The sequence below is a fragment of the Petaurus breviceps genome, unplaced genomic scaffold (genome assembly GCF_028583685.1).
Source record: "Petaurus breviceps papuanus isolate PSGF00001 unplaced genomic scaffold, PetGlider_PUasm1.0 189, whole genome shotgun sequence".
NCBI lineage: Eukaryota > Metazoa > Chordata > Mammalia > Diprotodontia > Petauridae > Petaurus > Petaurus breviceps.
The window spans coordinates 41866558-41884297 of NW_027185809.1; the positions used below are offsets into that span (position 1 = coordinate 41866558).

The 17740-nt window shown below is 36.0% G+C and overlaps 1 long non-coding RNA gene across 2 annotated transcripts in view; it reads right to left on the reverse strand.

Annotated features, from left to right (window-relative positions):
* Positions 1 to 338: 338 nt before the first annotated feature.
* The window catches only part of LOC138164481 (uncharacterized), a 42022-nt gene continuing 24620 nt past the window's right edge, over positions 339 to 17740 (reverse strand). Inside the window, exons 4-5 of one of the 2 annotated variants that reach the window (XR_011169075.1) lie at positions 17513 to 17657; positions 339 to 1030 (exon numbers count right to left, since the gene is read on the reverse strand). This is a non-coding gene — a long non-coding RNA (uncharacterized lncRNA). The remainder of the gene's footprint in view (positions 1031 to 17512; positions 17658 to 17740) is intronic. The other variant, XR_011169074.1, reaches the window with a different exon arrangement.

The window sequence follows — 17740 nt, forward strand, 5'->3', positions numbered from 1 at the left end:
AGAACCAGGAGTCATTCTGTTCTAGAATTGTTCTTCTGACAGAAATTCCAAACTTTCATCAGTTCCCAATTCAGATATTTTACATTCCTGGTGACAAAGGAAGCCATCATGAGCTATCATGACTGAGATTCAATTGAACCAATGTCCACTTCACTTGGAGATCAACCTTGACATCTCAGCAAAATAGCAATGTGATGTAGAGGAAAGAGTTCTGAACTTGGAGTCAGAAAGACCTGGATTTGAATCCTGTCTTAGGAATTTATTGTCTGTATGACCTTGAGGAAGTCACTTAACTTCTTAGCTTTAGTTTCTTTATCTGTAAAATGGGAATAATAACTGTAGTTTATTTCACAGTTGTGGAAAATAACTGAGAAAATGTATAGGGCCTGCTTTGAAAACCATAGAATGCTATAAAAATGTCATTATATTATATACTATTTTATTGTAATTAAACTTCAATACAGTAAAATGTGACTCATAAGTTCATCTTATCAAAAAGATTATCCATATAAAAAGTAGTTCATTCTGCTATACTTTTCTGAAAACTAATATTAACTTTCAACTCAACTTAGCAAGTATGTTTGAAACCTATAGAAGTAAAGTAAGATGGGGAAAAACAGATTAACATATGATTTCATTTTATAAAAAAAACAACCTATTACAGGAATCTTGGAGCTAATTCATCCTGAATTAAAATAATTAATAATCAGTTGATAGCAATCTCTGGATGAATGGACAGAACATTGCATACTATTCCACAATTTTATAAGAAAGTGCTAGATTTTGTCCTAGAAACTCAAGATGAATTTACAGTGGCATGTTTTATTATAATTAAGAAGCTTTACCAAGTACTTAGTTGCTAATGGCTCCATATAAAGGTGCTATTAATACACATGAGGAATATATTTTGGGTTGGGGAGAATGAAGATGTGGGCTTCAATTTCAGAAGGCAGATGTGCAACCTGGAAGTCATGACAGGATTTTGTTGTCTTGTTTTCTCAGGGGAGAAGAGAAGAAAGAAAATTTAGACCTGTGAACAAAATAAAATTAAACTTAAAGCAAAATAAAGCAAAAAAAGTTGGTAACTAATAGAAACATGCAGTAGAAAAAGTCCCTTGATTTGGAGTCAGGAAGACTTAGAGTTCCAGCTCTGCTACTTATTAGTTGTGTGACATTATGCACGTAATTTCTCCTACCTAAGCCTCTATTTCCTCATATGTAAAATGAATTGTGTGAGAGTAGATCATCTCTGAAGTCTATGATGAAACCACTTTATCTCAATGAGAACCAAGAAGAGTTTTAACTGCAGCCAATTCTACACAGTGATGATTGAACTTTCATCTTTCCTAGGGTTTAGAATTTCCCTTTTCTTAGATCTTGGTAAGGAAACGAGGCCACTAATTTTTCAGATCCGGCCCTATGTTTAAGCTCTCTGTTCATCCAGGTAGGGGTCAAGACTGTCAAACATGGGAGTGTTCGGTCTTTCTGAGCCCTGTAACTGCAACTAAATAGGGGAGAAAGTAAGTACTAGAATTTGAGCCTATTATTGTCATCCTTTCCTGGGACATTTCCTCTGTCCTAGCAATCATCGGCCTATACATAAGGTCTTGGTCTCTCTCTTATTCCCTTTTTCTAGTGGAGATTGATCTGTTTAATCAATGGCTGTTTTCATGGACCCTGATGACCTTGAAAATGTCCCTTAATTTCACTGGGCTTCAATTTACCTTTAAAATAATGGAGTTGGGTTGATCATCCCCCCAGCTCTAAATCTTTTTTCTTTTTAGCTCTAAATCTTATAAACTCCATCATCACAACATCTAAGGACAAGTATTATTTATTATTCTCAGTTTATAACTAAGGAAAGAGAGGCCAAAAGAAATTTATGGAGTCTAGATGACCATTGAACTAGACCGGACCTTGAGTTTATCTGGTCCAACCATCTTATTTTAACAGAAATTTAGTCCATTAACTTGTTTCAATGACAAAAAGCTCTCTGAATGTGTGACAGTTAGATGGTATAGTGGATAGGGAGCTGATCTAAAAGATCTATTTCAAATTCTGCCTCAATGTCTCACTGACTGTGTGACCCTTTTCAAGTCACTGGCTTTGCTCAACCTCAGTTTCCTCCTCTGTATGATGGTGATAATAGTACTCACTTAACATGATTGTTAGGAAGATTAAATGAGATGCTATCTATGTATATTCCTATATATGTATGTGTATATCTATCTATCTATCTATCTATCTATCTATCTATCTATCTATCTATCTATCTGTCATCTATCTATAGAGAGAGAGAACTATTTTTTTTTTTGTTTTTTGGAGGGGGAAGGCAGGGAAATTGGGGTTAAGCAACTTGCTCAAGGTCACATGACTAGTAAGTGTTAAGTGTCTGAGGCTGAATTTGAACTCAGGTCCTCCTGACTTCAGGGCCATTGCTCTATTCACTGTACCACCTTGCCGCTCTGACAGAGAGCTATTTTAACTTTAAAGTTCTATACAAATATTATGTATAATTATTTTTATTTAGCCATGATTATTATGATACAGTAGAAAGGTAATTTGCCTGGCTCTGCTGCATGTGTGACCTTGGATAAGTTAGTTCACCTTTCTCCTTTCTTATCTATGATGTAAGGCAGTTGTAGTATATAATTTCTAAGGTCTCTTCTAGCTCCAAATGTATGATTATAATGTCATGTTTGCTTTTTCCCCTACCATTCCATACTTAATATAATGTTGACATTCTGGGCTCATCATTGGTTTTCTCGACCTTTAACAGAGTAGGTAGGAAAATCCAGTTCCACCCACGGAAGCTAGAAATCTATACATTCCAGATTTCTTTACATTCTATTATTCTGACTATAAATCTGAGATGCTATTGTACTGAATTATGAGGCTGTTTCATGATGGTACCCATGCTATACTGGTTTCTGGCAAAAAATATCCCTTCCCATTCAAGCACATACCCCCAGGCTTAAAATAGAAGAATAAATGGACTTTAAGGGTTCCTTGTTACTCATAACCCCATCCTGACCATGATTATTCCTTCTCCTCTTTTTCTCAATCTAAGATTATGGGATTTGGACTAGATGATTGGGAACAGAAAGGCAGAGGATCAGAGAGGAACACAAAATAGGTGCTCTGCCATGGTTCAGACACATTCAACTGTGGGGGAATAGAAGTAATAGCCTTTGCACCCATCATCTGAAACACTAAATTTTAGATTGTAGTATCCTGCTGTAAGGTCTCCTATTATCCAATAGTCCTTTAAAACAATAGACCATTCAGATTGGTTCACTCACAAGTTGGATAACACAGAGAACAAAGCAGACTTGTTGAGTATAATTGGTTCAGACACCTGTGGAAGAATTTTGTCACTAAAATACTGTCTTAGATATTTTTCTCATCTGTAAAATCAGTATCATCTCTATCATATAGGTCTTTGTTTAAGGGAGAAGCTTAGAGTCATTAAAAGCAATGGGCAATTTCCCAAAAAGAATCCAGACTACCTTCTGTGATCTCTGAAGAATTCAAGTTGAGCACCACCCAATGGATGATAGAATGATAGTACCTGGTTGACATGAGCAGGCTCCAACACAGTACACATAAACACTTGCTTAGAAGTGAACCACCTATGTCTCCACTGGAATCCATGTAATGTCAAGAGATCTAGAGGAAGGCTTATTGGATTGACCAACTGTGGAAAATTTATGTGAGGAAAAGATGAATAAGCATGGATAGATTGTAATTAGCACCCTTGGAAGAGGAATCCACAAATGAAAGATCAAAATATTGAAACAGACTCAGAGAAATCATGATTTGTGATGTCAGAACTTATGGCCAAGATCAAAATGTAGCATTGGTTTGATCTTTAAAATCTTTTTTAGTAATAGCAAGGAATAGGAGTGTAAGTGCCTGGAATGCTGGGGGAATTTTAGTTTGGTCCCTATAGTAGACAGAGAGTTGGCCTTTAATCTAGGAAGGCCTGAGTTCGAGTCCAACCTTTGACCCATACTGTATGACCCTGGGCAAGTCATTTAATGTTGTGGTGTACTAGATATCTCTTTAAGATTGTAAGTTGTAGAGAAGGTGCTGACTTGGATGTTTCATCTCAGGCATTACCTGTATCAATAAACTAATAGTTTCAGTGTTTAACCTGTATATTCTATCCATGTAAGTTTCCTAGTTTTTCAACTGATTGAAGAAAGGAATAAAGGATTTATTAAGCACTTACTATATGCAAAACACCATATTAAGAACTGGGGATACAAATAGAGAAGCAAGACAGTTCCTACTCTCAAAATGCTCATGTTCAAATGGGGAACATAATACATATGGAAGTCAGATGGAAGGGTCTCATGGTCCTTAGAGTAAGGTGGTAAATAAGATGTTAATGCCTCTTCAATATAATTTTCATTGAAAAAAATCATACTAATTTCTGATGTTGAATTACTTGACAATGCTAAAGATTTTGGTGGCAAGCATTTTTCTTTCTGGGTCTTTGGTAGATGACATTGTAGCACTTCCAGGATCTACACAGGTGTTGCTTTCCAGGATGATCACTGAAGACATTGGTCTGGAAGCAACGCTACACCCGAAGCAGTTGGGTTCAGGATCCTGGGCTGTTTCCATTAGTGCTGAGGGAAGATGGTGGTCAAGGTGGTGATGGGGGTTTGACTTGCTTGGCATGTGCTGCCTCTTGCCTCTCCCTCAGGGTGATTTGCAGCTACAGTGAATTGTCTGCCCTGTGTGTTTGCCAGATGATTGGAAGTTGGTAGAGAGATGGCTGGGTACTTCTCCACAGGAATAGCTTCTCCACATTACAACTGAGCTGGAAGCAAAACTGGTGGTCTGGGAAACCCTTCTCCTAGGCCTCTGTGGCGATCTATTGGTGGCAATTGATTAGCAGTTATTTCTGGTAGGGATGAGAAATGTTGAACTCCCCTCCACAATGATTTCCTTCCCCAGTAATTGCTGTGGGGTCTAGGCTGGAAGCAGATCTGGAGGTCTGTGGGTCACTGCTAGTCACAAGGCTAGGGTCCTAGTCTATCTCCATCAGGGTCTGAGATGATATAGAGGTCAGAGTGGTTGTGATGGTCAGACTTGCCTGATACATACTTCTTCCTTTTTTTTCTCATTCAGGGTCCTTTGCCACTTCAGCTAGGCTAGTATGTCTGCTTGTATGACAATTCGTTGACAACTTTGTAGAATAAGGGACCCCAATGAATAGAGGAATTGAGAAGAGTCATTTGGTTTCATGAGGCAATTATACTTGAGTAAAGAGGACTGAGATATTCTATGGACCATGCATATGTTATTGACTCTTGGAGGTAAAGAATCCTATGGAGATAACTTTTATTGATTAGGGAAATATGTGGCTTTGAAGCATGACTTAAAGCATACATCTTCCCAGATAGCTTTGCAAATGTTTCATAACTTGATACTTTTCAGATTCTTTGATGCCTGGGAGGTGCCATTGAACTGACCTGATTGAAATTCTCTAGTTTCTTCAGTTGTCAGAACTAAGTGCTGGTCTGACATGGAGCTGTGATGTCCCCATGGTAACAGAGTTTTATTAATGATGAAATGACATCACAGAGCTGTCTTTCCTCTGGGGCATCAGGGTCTTTCAGCTATACTAAATACCTTTAAAGGCATTTCACACACACACACACAGAAAATGTTAAGGAGTTGCAATGTGTGTGCTGGTCAAAGAAGTCCTCACACTGTTGAAATCACATATACTTAAATACATATGTGTGTATATATATATATATATAAATGTAACCTATGTGTATAATTATAATTCTATAGATGCTCATGAGCATATATTCCTGTGTGTGCTACAGTATGTGTATATATATCTATAAATACATTTATACATATGTGTATTCATGTGTGTATGCACATGCATGCACACACGTGTGGAAGCAATGTAGTATAGCAGATAGAAAACTGGCCTTGAATTCAGAAAGGCCTAAATTCAAAACCTACCTCTAACACATACTGGCTGTATGACCCTGGGAATATTCCTTAATCTTTCAGTGCCTCAGGTGCAGAGTAGTGGGGTTTTTTTTGTTATTGTTGTTGTCATTTTTTTTAAGTCATGTCTGATTCTTTGTGATCCCATTTGGGTCTCTTTGGCAAACATACTAGAGTGGTTTGCCATCTACTTCTTTACCTTATTTTACAGAGTAGTTACTCTTCTATATTGGTAAAGGGGGTTTCTTTACTAGTATTTCTCTATGTTGATCAACCTGCAGGTATTTATAAAAAAAAGAATTCTTGACATAGCCACATGTGTCATTTTGTTTATCACTAGATACTTTAAATACTTTGTTTGTCTCCCTTAAACCAGAGAAAGGAGAGGTTTTCTGATGACAAAGCTCTGACTAGGGGCTCAAAGATCTTCCTGCTTCATCTGGAAGTTGGAGAGATGGCCTTGGTGAGCCTGGAGGAGTTGTGCTTCTAGAGCTAGAAGGGCCTCAGAGATCCTCTAATCCAGAAGTATTAAACAGCCCTCATGTGGCCCACAAAGCTCCTGAGTGTGGCTGGAATCATATTAAAATATAATTGGGAAAGATTTGATAAAATAGATTACAATAAATCATAGTTAATGTTAATATATGATTTTCTAAGTCAACATGTACAGGTAGGGATCCTTAGGTACAGTTTAGTGGCTCTGGTTTCTACTTAAATTTGACAACACTGTTACAACCAAACCCCTTAATTTTACAAATGAAGAAACTGAGGTTGTGAATGCCCAGGATTACATACCGTAGATGTCTGAGGTGGGATTTGAACCCAGATCTTCTTGAGACCTACCACAGTGACCTAGCCACAAAGTTAAGAGAGAGTTTCTGATGAATATGTACTTCAAATTTAATTTAATTCAACAACTACTTATTAAATGCTTACACTTTGGGGACAGCTAGGTGGCACAATGGATAGAGTGCTGGGCCTGGAATCAGGAAGATGAGTTTTCCTGAGTTCAAATCATGCCTCAGACACTCAGTAGCTGTGTGACCCTGAGCAAATCACTTAACCCTGTTTGCCTCAGTTTCCTCATCTGTAAAATGATCTGGAGAAGGAAAAGGCAAACTACTCCAGTGTCTTTGCCAAGAAAACCCTAAGTAAAGTCATGAAAGGTCAGACATGACTGCAAATGACTCAACAACAATGATAGGAACACTATCAAAAGGCACTGTGTCAGTCAATGGGATATGTCTAAAGGCAAAAATGAAACAGTTCTTGCCCTCCAGGAGTTTACATTCTATTGGAGAGGATAGGACATATAAACAAATAAATATAATACAAGATAGCTTGGGAATTGTGGGGTAAAGGAAAGATCTAGGTATAATGCCCTAGGGATATTGGATAATGGAACTAACATTATCAGTTTGGTGAGTTGGGGGTCAGAGAGTTACAGAAAGTCTATATCTGAGATGAATATCAAAAAAAAGATAAGGAATCTGGAATTAAAGCTGGTGCGCATTCTAGGCATGGGTCATAGCCTGTGTGAATTCATGGAGATGGGTGATGGATGTCAAATTTAGGGAATAATAAGTAGCTCATTACATCTAGAATATGCAGGACAGTTCATAAATGGGAAGCAATGAGAATGATAGTTAGATACCATATAGAAGTCAGAATATACAGGTTAGGGAATTTAGATTTTATCCTAGAGACAATAAAAATATTATATAAGGCTTGTTCCTTAGGACATTTAGCAACTATGTGCAGGACTGATTGAAGAGGTAAAGAACTGAAGCCAATGAGACTAGTTAGGGGGCTACTCTAATTGTCTAGGAGTGTGGTGATGGGGTTGTTGGTGGAGAGAAGGGGACAGATGGAAGAAACGTGGCAGTAAAATTGAAAGGATTTGGCAACTGAGTGTTCCTACACATATCCCATAAAGGATTCTGAGACTTCTTCATTAAAGGTGTGTCTGATAGCATCTCTGACAGCCTCAGGTACATGAAATCTCTCTCCCTCTTCATAATTCTAGAGTTGAACCAAGTTGGAGTTTAAATTGGATATTTTTTGCAGTGATAATACATATTTATAAATGATACAGAGGAAATTTTTAAAAATCCAAAACATTAGCAAAAGACCACCTTAGTGACTAAGTAGATAGCTGACAATTTTCCTGAATCTATCTTTGTTTCCTCAGGGCTTACCATGTGACTGGAGGTGTCAGCCATGACCCAAGGAGGGAACTAGAGCATTTAATCTACAGTTCTCTTGTGGGGCCCTAAGGAGCATGGTGTCTGTTCAGAGTTTCCTGTTCTCTCATTTTTCTCTCAGTGCCACATTCTTAGAAAATCAGTAATGAGCCTCATCATCATCCTGGTCCTGGCATTCCATTTGCACCTACAGCTTAGTCTTTCTGAGCAGGCATTAGGACAATAAGAATTTATTTGTGCTTATTTTTCTCCACACATGGTTTCATAGACTCATAGCACTATGAAAAGTCATCTAGCCCAATCCAATCATTTTACAGAAGAGGAAACTGAGGCTTAATGAAGAGAGAAAGTGAGTGACTTATTCAAGTTCATATAGGTAGTAAAGAATTAGATCCAGGGACTCAGATCCTTTGACTCCAAATCCTCCAATTTTTCCATTATGTCACATTACACCCTTAGCAACTACCCTCATTAAACGTTCACAAAGACTCTCATGAGCTCAAAGTTTTGTTTTGTTTTATTTTTTATTAGAGCTGTTATATAAACAACCATAGTCAATACTCTACTGTGGCTTTTCCCTTGACCCTTTGTCCCAAAGAAAAGAAACGAATCCTATTTTTTTTTTTCATTTTTCTCTTTCTTCCTACTTAACACTACAAACGGGTAAGATTAATAACTTTAATAGCCACCAGATAATTAAAATTGTATGAATAATAAATGCTTGTCAGTTGGCCCTATTCAAATGTTGCTGGCCACCATAGAGTTCTGGTTGCCTTTCAGGCCCTGTCTGGCCTATAGATTCAACAATTGTGAAGTACTTTTTGACTTGAGAGAACAATGGAGAACTGATTTACTTATAGAATAAGTGCTATGTAGTGAGAAGAGAATTGGATTTCAAGTTGAGGGTGGAGAAAATCTACAGTTGAAATTGCAATTCTGCCATTTAATACTTATGGACCCCTGTGTGACTAAGGCCTTTTGCTCTGGGCCTTAGTATCTATAAAATTAGGAGGCTGAGCTAGATGATCTAATGTCCCATTGAGTTTTAAATTTGATGATCCTTAAAGTATCTTGAAGCTTCTTTATTTGATCAGGAAAATAAGTTAAAATAAAACATTCAGCCTATTTTTATTTCACAGATCAATCTGAGTGCTTTGCATCATAACAAAGTTAGAAAAAACGAATGAAACAGAGGAATAGGAGTGTCACTGGATTTAAGAATCACCTCAGTCTTCTCATTATTATCACGATTGTTTTCTCCTCTCAGCTTCTTTCTAAGGTATGTACGGTCCTCTTCCAAAAGACAATGAATTGGGTGGCTTAGTTTTAAATTTATACAGTGAGGAATGGAGAGGTGAAAGGTTGAGGTGGATCAGCTCTGAAAACTTCAGAAAAAATATGACAGGTAAAACGCGAACTGTGAAGTTTGTTAGCTTATAAATAATAAAAATTTGACAGAAATTGTAAGGGAAAAAACATGGATAATTTGCATATCCTGTGTTGCAAGAACAAGGATGTTAAAGAATCATATGCCTATTGTAGAGAGGCTCTGAGGAGAAGGTATTTACCAAGGTGACCTTCCATTTGATGAAACTGTTAGAGGTTCTTATGTAAATAGCAACTTTCCCTCATACTTTTGGCTCCCTCTTGCAGTTCCTTGTAATTAGTAATGGTGGAAGGCTGGAAGTTTTGATTTTGCTTATGACATTGAGTTGAACTGAGTACCTTTTAATGAAAACCAATTATCAATCTTTTAAATACATTTTTCATTGACATCATTTTTATTTCTGAGGAAAAATTGATACTTTTTTTAAATTTTGAATGGCTAAAACTTTAGATGTGGTTTCTGCTATACTTTTTTTGAAGACAAGTTACAGAAAATGATTGAGAATACTACAAAATTAACTTCAACAATTAAATTAGCTAATACTATATATGCCCCACTAAAGTCTGTAGAGATATTTCCGTAGTTGGCAGAGTAAATGGGAGCAGAACAACCCAGATGTCTCATGCAACTACTCAAATAAGGATTAAAAAAAGAATATGAGATAGAGTAATGGCCAGGAAATCCTAAGTGAAACTACAGTAAATGATATTTTTCCACTCCAGCTCCATATAAAAATATAGCCAGAAACTTATAGGCTCCAGAGAAGGGGTATAGTTAGAAATACCTGGAAGACTTTCAGAATATGGACTTTGGGTAATTTAGGGAGATCTGAAGTTTACAGCTGGCTATACAGGGCAGCAATCCAGGATTATCAAGTAGGGTGAGGCAGAGATACCTGGATTTTGCAGTTATGTCTCTCCAATCTTGGACTGGGGATCAGGAGCCTACTCTGATAAGGAACACAATGATCAAACTGTATTGGCATAGTTAATTAACTTCCCCCAAGTTTCCTGAAGAATATATGTTTGGTATATAGAAGAAACAGTAGCAGAACCCTGAAAAATGCCCATCAGGACAAAAAAAATGATGCACGATTCTTTCCAGAAGTGAGAAGAGTTTGGCTCTGATTCAAGAAGTGAGGTTGTAAAAATGAGTAAATAGAAGAAAATCCAATGACAGAGGAATATGATGAAGCCAGAACACCCAAGACATAAATTCAAAGGAAGAGAATAACCACAATATCTACCAAAAAACGAACATGCCCCTCGAAAAAAATGCAACTTTGTTACAGTTTTACTGAACTTCTGAGAAGAAATGAAAGCAAGGATTAAAATATTATAAATGAAATAAGAGCTCTAGCAGGAAAAACTAGAAAAAGAATAAACAGCTTAGTAAAGGAAGTATAAAACTTTGCCCAAGTATCAGAGTCCTAGACTATTATGGTAGACCAAACAGAAATCTATTAATCTATAATATAAGAAGAAATAATAGGACAAAATTGGAAAGCTAAAAAAAACCCAACAACAGAAATATAAGATGACTTATGAAAAACAACTGATTTAGGAAACAGGTCAAAAAGAGATGTTCTAAGAAAGAAAGGGAAGGAAAAAGAAATGGAAGAAAGATGGAAGAAGTGAGAAGATAATACAAAAATAGCAGGAAGAAATGGAGGGAATGGACTACTCAGGAACCCTATTTCATTTGAACCAGAAAAAAAGATTTGAAAACACTCATACACACAAATGCACACAAAATATTTGGTGTTGAAATTAATATAGCTTAGTAGGGAAACAGGTGTGAATAGTTGAAGGGGGAGGTTAAGAAGGATTCAGGGAGAAATTAGGCAAAAAGCAAAACAAATTTCAAATTTGAAGAGTAAATCATGAAGGGCAATTGAAAGAAAAGAAAGAAATGAAAAAGAAATCTTTGGGATTGGGTAAAGGTTAGAGAAGAAGGACAATAGAGTAAAAGTTGATTGCTTCAAATATATATATATATATATATGTATATATATATATATATATATGTATTGCTAATGACTAGTATACTCCTCTCTCACTATTGTCTTCTTTATAAAGAGGAATTTAAAGGGCAAAAAGAGAGAGAAAAGGGGGCAGAGCCAAGATGGTAGAATAAAAGCAGGGACTCACTTGAGATCTTCCCCCAAACCCTCCAAATACCTGTAAAAAAGACTCTGAACAAAATCTAGAGCTGCAGAACCCACAAAATGATAGAGTGAAACACTTTCCCACCCCAAGAAAACTGGAAGATTGACAGGAAAGTTCTGTGGCACCAGGCTGAGAAAGGAGCATAGTCCAGGATAAAATGCACTGGGCCCCAGCAAACCCAAAGCAGGTCTCAGGGGGCTGAATCACTGGTAGCTGTGGAATTTTCCAGACTTTTCAACCCACAAATGCCAAAGGCTAATTAGAAGGTCAGTAGGAAAGGCTTGTCTGACCTGGGTGAGAGAGGAGAAAGGTCAGGTCCTAGCCCTGGGGCGGCTGTGGTAGCAGCTGCTTTTGAGGCTGCTGCTTTTGCAGATATTTCCAGAGTTCCAAGCCCATGGACAGTGAGATCGAGTGATAGATCAGAGGAAGATTGCAGGGATCTTTTTGATGGTACTGAGACAGGATTCTCTTGCTTTGTCTGTGCTTGGATCTGGGTTTCAGTCCTGGGTAGTGGCCCTGAGGTGAGAAGTGCTGGCCTGGTGGAGCATGTCATGGCAGTGGAGAGGGAATCCTCCTCACAATTCCAAGGCAGAAAAGTGCGTGTGGTCACTCACAGACCACAATACAGACCAGGAGAGGAGTGAACACCTCTCCTTTGCTCATACCACCTTGGAAGAACTAAGAATCTTCAGGTCTCTAGAAGTAAGTATCTCTGAAAACAGCTTCAAAATCCCTTGAAGCTTGGGACATTACACCATCCACACTGGAAGCAAAGACCTACCTTAACAAAGAACTAAAAAAGTCATGTGATTGTCTGGGAAACTGAGCAAACAGTGGAAAAAAATCATCTACAGAATCTTACTTTGGTGACAAAGAAGATCAAAACATACAACCAGAAGAAGACAACAAAGTCAAAGCTCCTATATCCAAAGCCTCCAAGAAAAGTTTGAATTGGTCTCAGATCATAGAAGAGCTCAAAAAGGATTTTAAAAATCAAGTAAGAGAAGTCAAGGAAAAATTAGGAAGAGAAATGAGAGTGATGGAAGAAAATCATGTAAAATGAGTCCACAGCATGTGAAAGGAGACCCAAAAAAATACTATGGAAAATAGCACCTTAAAAATAGACTAACTTGAATAACAAAAGAGGTTCAAAAAGTCAAGGAGAAGAAAACCTTTAAAAACAGAATTGACCAAATGGAAAAGGAGATCCAAAAGCTCACTGAAGAAAATAATTTCTAAAAATTAGAAAGGAGAAAATGGAAGCTAATTACTTTATGAGAAATCAAGAAATTATTTTAAAAAAGAGAGATAAAAAGCACAAGAGAGGGTGAAAAGAAAACATGCAATTAACATTCACAACTGTATACAATTTTTAAAACCGAATTATATAGCAAACTAAAGATTTAAATTAAATGGGTGAATATCTTTAAAAAATTAAAGTACTCAGATGAACAGATAAAGAAAAATAAAATTTAAATAATCTAATCTCAGAAAAAGAAATTAAAGAAGCCATCAATGATTTTTCAAAGACAAAAAACTAAGCAATTGATGTATTTATATGTTGTTCTTGTTTTTTTTTTTTCTTCCGTTGTATCCTATTCTCCATGACCCCATTTTTGGGGTTTACTTGGCAGAGATAGTGAGGTTGTTTAAAATTTCTTTTTCCATCTCATTTTATAGATGAGGAGCTAAGGTAAGCAGGGTTAAATTACTTGCTAAGGGTCACACAGCACATAAGTGTCTGAGGCTGGATTTGAACTCCAGAAGATGTCTCCCTGATTTCAAGCCCACTATGCCACCTACCTATATTTATAAGTGAATTTTAGAAAAAATTTAAAGAACACTTAATTGCATAGACTGCAAAAAACAGAGAAAGGAAATTGTAGATCAATGTCCATAATGAATATTACTACAATTTTTTTTTTCAAAAACATCAGAAAGAGGGCGCAGCAAAATACGAAAAAGATTGTACATTATTATAGGGTTGGATTTATACCATAAGCACGAGGTTTTTTTTCAGTTAGGAAAATGACAAACACAATATACCATATTCGTGGTAATATATAATATTATATATAAAATATTAATAATATATACTATATATAATAACTTTCATCAATACATGCAGAGAAATTTTTTGAAAAAATACAACCAATTTTAATTGAAAACACTAAAAAGCAAAGAAGTAAAAAACCTTTCCTTAAGAGGGTAAATATCTAACTAAGCCAAGAATAAGAATTATATGCAATGAAAATAAACTAGGGCCCATTCCAATATGTTCAGAGGAAAAAGTAGAGATTTTTATTATCACTAATTTTTTACATAAAGTGCTAGAAATGCTAGGGGTAGTGATAAGAAAAGGAAGAGAAATTGAAAAAATAATCATAGGCAAAGTGCAAAAACAATCTCTTTGCAGATGATATGATGGTCTACTTAGAGAATCTTAGGAAATAAACTAAAAATGAATTGAAATAATTTATAACTTCAGCAAAATAGCAGGATTTAAAGTAAATTTACACATCTTTAGCCTTTCTTATATATTACAAAGCCCCCCCCCATAAAAAGAGACAGAGAAATTACATACAAAATAAATTATATGTATAATATTTGGGACTGCACTTGCCAAGGCACGTTAATAAAAAATTAATTTTATTAATACAATTAGAAAGCACAGAAATAAAGACAGCTCCAAATAATGGAGAGATATTAATTGCTCATGATTTGGATATGCTAATACCCTACCTAAATTATTTCATTGACATCATAACCAAACATTCAAAAATTGTAGCAAATTAGATGAAATAAGATTTAGGTGGTGCAATGGATAGAGTAGTAGGCCTAGAATTAGAAGACTCATCTTCCTGAGTTTAAATCCAGCCTCAGATACTTACTCTGTGTGTGACCCTGGGCAAGTCACTTAACCCTGTTTGCTTCAGTTCCTCATTTATAAAATGAGCTGCAGAAGGAAATGGAAAACCATGCCAGTATCTTTGCCAAGGAAATTCCAAATGGGATCATGAAAAATCAGACATGACTGAAAAAGACTGAAAAATATAAAAATTCACTTGGAAGAACAAAAGGTGAAAAATATGAAGGGAAATGAAGAAAAAATAAGAAAGGTGACCTAGTAATACCAGATATCAAACTATAAAAAAATCATAAAAATTATTAGAAATCAATTAAAAAATAGTTGTTCAGTCAAACAAATTAGGTATGCAACACATACAAAAATAGTAACAAAGAGTTTAATACATTTAAAGGCCTTGATTACTGGGATAAGGACGTACCATTTGCCAAAAATTGCTGGGAAAACTAGAAAGAAGTTTGGCAGAAGTTAGATTTAGACTGACACCTCACATATAGAATAAGATAAGTTCTAGATGGATATGTAACTTTTATATAAAAAGTTACCTCATTGATAGATTAGAGGAACAAGGCAGGAAATATATTTCCCAACCCTGAACTCGAGAAAATTTTGTGACCAAAAAAGTAATTGAGAAGATCGTGAAAGATAAAATTGACAATTGTGATTACATAACATTACAAGTTTTTGTATAAAAAACCTAATGCCCTTAAATTAGAAGAGAAAGTTATTTATTAGAAAAAAAGTTAAAGCATTTTTCTCTGATATATCCTGATATTCAAGATCTTTAAGAAAATTAATTCAAAATTATAAGAACAAGAATCATGCCCCAGTAGATGAATGCTTAAAGAATGGGTACAGGCAAGCTCTCTAAGGAGAAGTCCAAGCTATTAATAACCATATTTAAAAAACTACTCCACCTCACTAATAATTAGAGAAATGCACATTAAAACAACTCCAAGCTTCCATCTCACACACATGAGATTGGAAAAGTTGACAAAAAGGAAAAATGACAAATGTTATTAGGAGACTGTGAGAAAACAGACATATTGATGAACTGGAAGAGCTATGGATTGGTACAGCTATTCTGGAAAACAATTGCAACTGTGTACCTTTGATGCTACTACTAAGTCTATACCCTAAAAAAGATCAAAGAAAGAGGAAAAAATACCCCTATACACAAAAAAAGTTTATTTCAACTCTTTGTTGAAGCAAAAAAAACCTGGCAACTTAAGTGGCCGCCCGTCAAAGGGTAAATGGTTGAAAAAGCAGTGAAAAGAAAAAAAATGGTCACTGAGGCATTTAAAAATTCATAGAAGAGAACAGAAGAAAAGTCGGAAGAAAACATAGACAAGCAGGACAACTCTGAAGGTTATATGTTGTATTTATTATACACTTAGGAAGAAAAACAATTTGCATTTATTTAATAGAGAGTCATAGTTTCATGTAAAATCAGTTTTTCTTCTATTTTCTTCATAGAAATGTAAATTTTATTTGATTGTAAAGTTCAGAATAACAAAAGTAAAGTCCTGTTTTAATTCTTTATTATGTCAGGGAAGTAACACTTGGATTTTGTTTTCTTCTTACAATAGGTTTATTTATACCTTTTACTATTATTATTTTTTACATTATAAATCATTTTGGAAACTTCCCCCCTATTCTGACCCTCAACCTTAGGTCTTTCAATGAAAAACAGTTAAGCTAAATCGCCTGACAGGTGGCATGCTTTCTTATATCTCTTTTTTGGGGGAAGGAATGAAGGATATAAGCATTTATTAAGCTCCCACTGTATGTGCTAAGTGCTTTTCAAATATGATCTCATTTGATCATTAAAATAACTCTGGGAAGTAGGTGCTATTATTATCCTCATTTTACAGTTGAGAAAACTGAGGCAAGCAAAGGTTCAGTGACTTGCCCAGGGTCATAGTAAGTGTCCAAAGCCCGATTTGAATTCAGGTCTTCCTAACTCTAGGCCTAACACCGCATCTACTGTCCCACCTATCTGCCTCTAGTTGGGGAAAAGCTTAGTAAGCATTAAACCATCTACAAATATGATTTTAACTGTTAGTACTTGAAATAGGTATTCTCTGACTAACTACCAATGAGTTAACAAATGTTAGAGAAATTGACCTATATCTAATTTGATGTTTTTGTTATCATCACAAATTGAGTATGTATGTGACTGAAAAAGGAAGTCTTCCAGTCATAAAAATATGAAGAAACAATAAATAGATGCCAATAGAAACTAAAAGAAAAAGATGAGGCTCACAATGATAAAGACAATGATGGTATAGTGATGATGATGCTGAGGGCCATAGCCATGGTCTGGCGGCTACAATTACACGTGAGAAGCTCTTTATCTTTTGCAATGTTAACAGGCAATAAACTCCTCATATTATAAGTGCAGAATTCAAAATCCTTGAGAATTCAACTAATAAACAACTGAAATTGGACCATTATTACAGGTAGAAGTATTGCCCACAATTGTCCAGAACCAACTTTGATCCATGAAAATATGAGAATAAGAATTTTAGCAAATATCATACTAAATGCTTATATTTTCCAAGCTACATTGAAAATACAGATATCTATCAGAAAAAAGAAAACTCATATGGGGAAAGAATGACATTCATTTCATGTCCATTGCCCAATTAATCAATCAATAGACATTTGTTAAGTGACTACTATGTGCCAGGCACTGTGCTATGTGCTGGCGATATAAAAAGAAACAAGTACAGCTATCCCTGCCCTCAAGAAGCTTACAGTCTAAGGGAGACATGCAAGCAAATATATAGGCAGCAAGCCATCCTTTACAAGGATATGCAGGAAATAATTAGAGTGGAGGAATTAGAATTAACAGGGCTTGGGGAGGATTTCCAGTAAATGATGGGCTTTAGTTGGCACTTACTCTGAAGTAGCAGGTGGCACAGTGGGTAGAGTGTCAGGCCTGGAGGCAGGAACACTTATCTTCCTGAACTCAAGTCTGGCCTGAGACATTTACTAGCTATGTGGCCTGGGCAAGTTACTTAACCCTGTTTGCCTCCGTTCCTCACCTGTAAAATGAATTGGAGAAGAAAAAGGCAAATCATTCCAGTATCTTTGCCAAGAAAATCCTGAATGGAGTCATGAAGAGTTG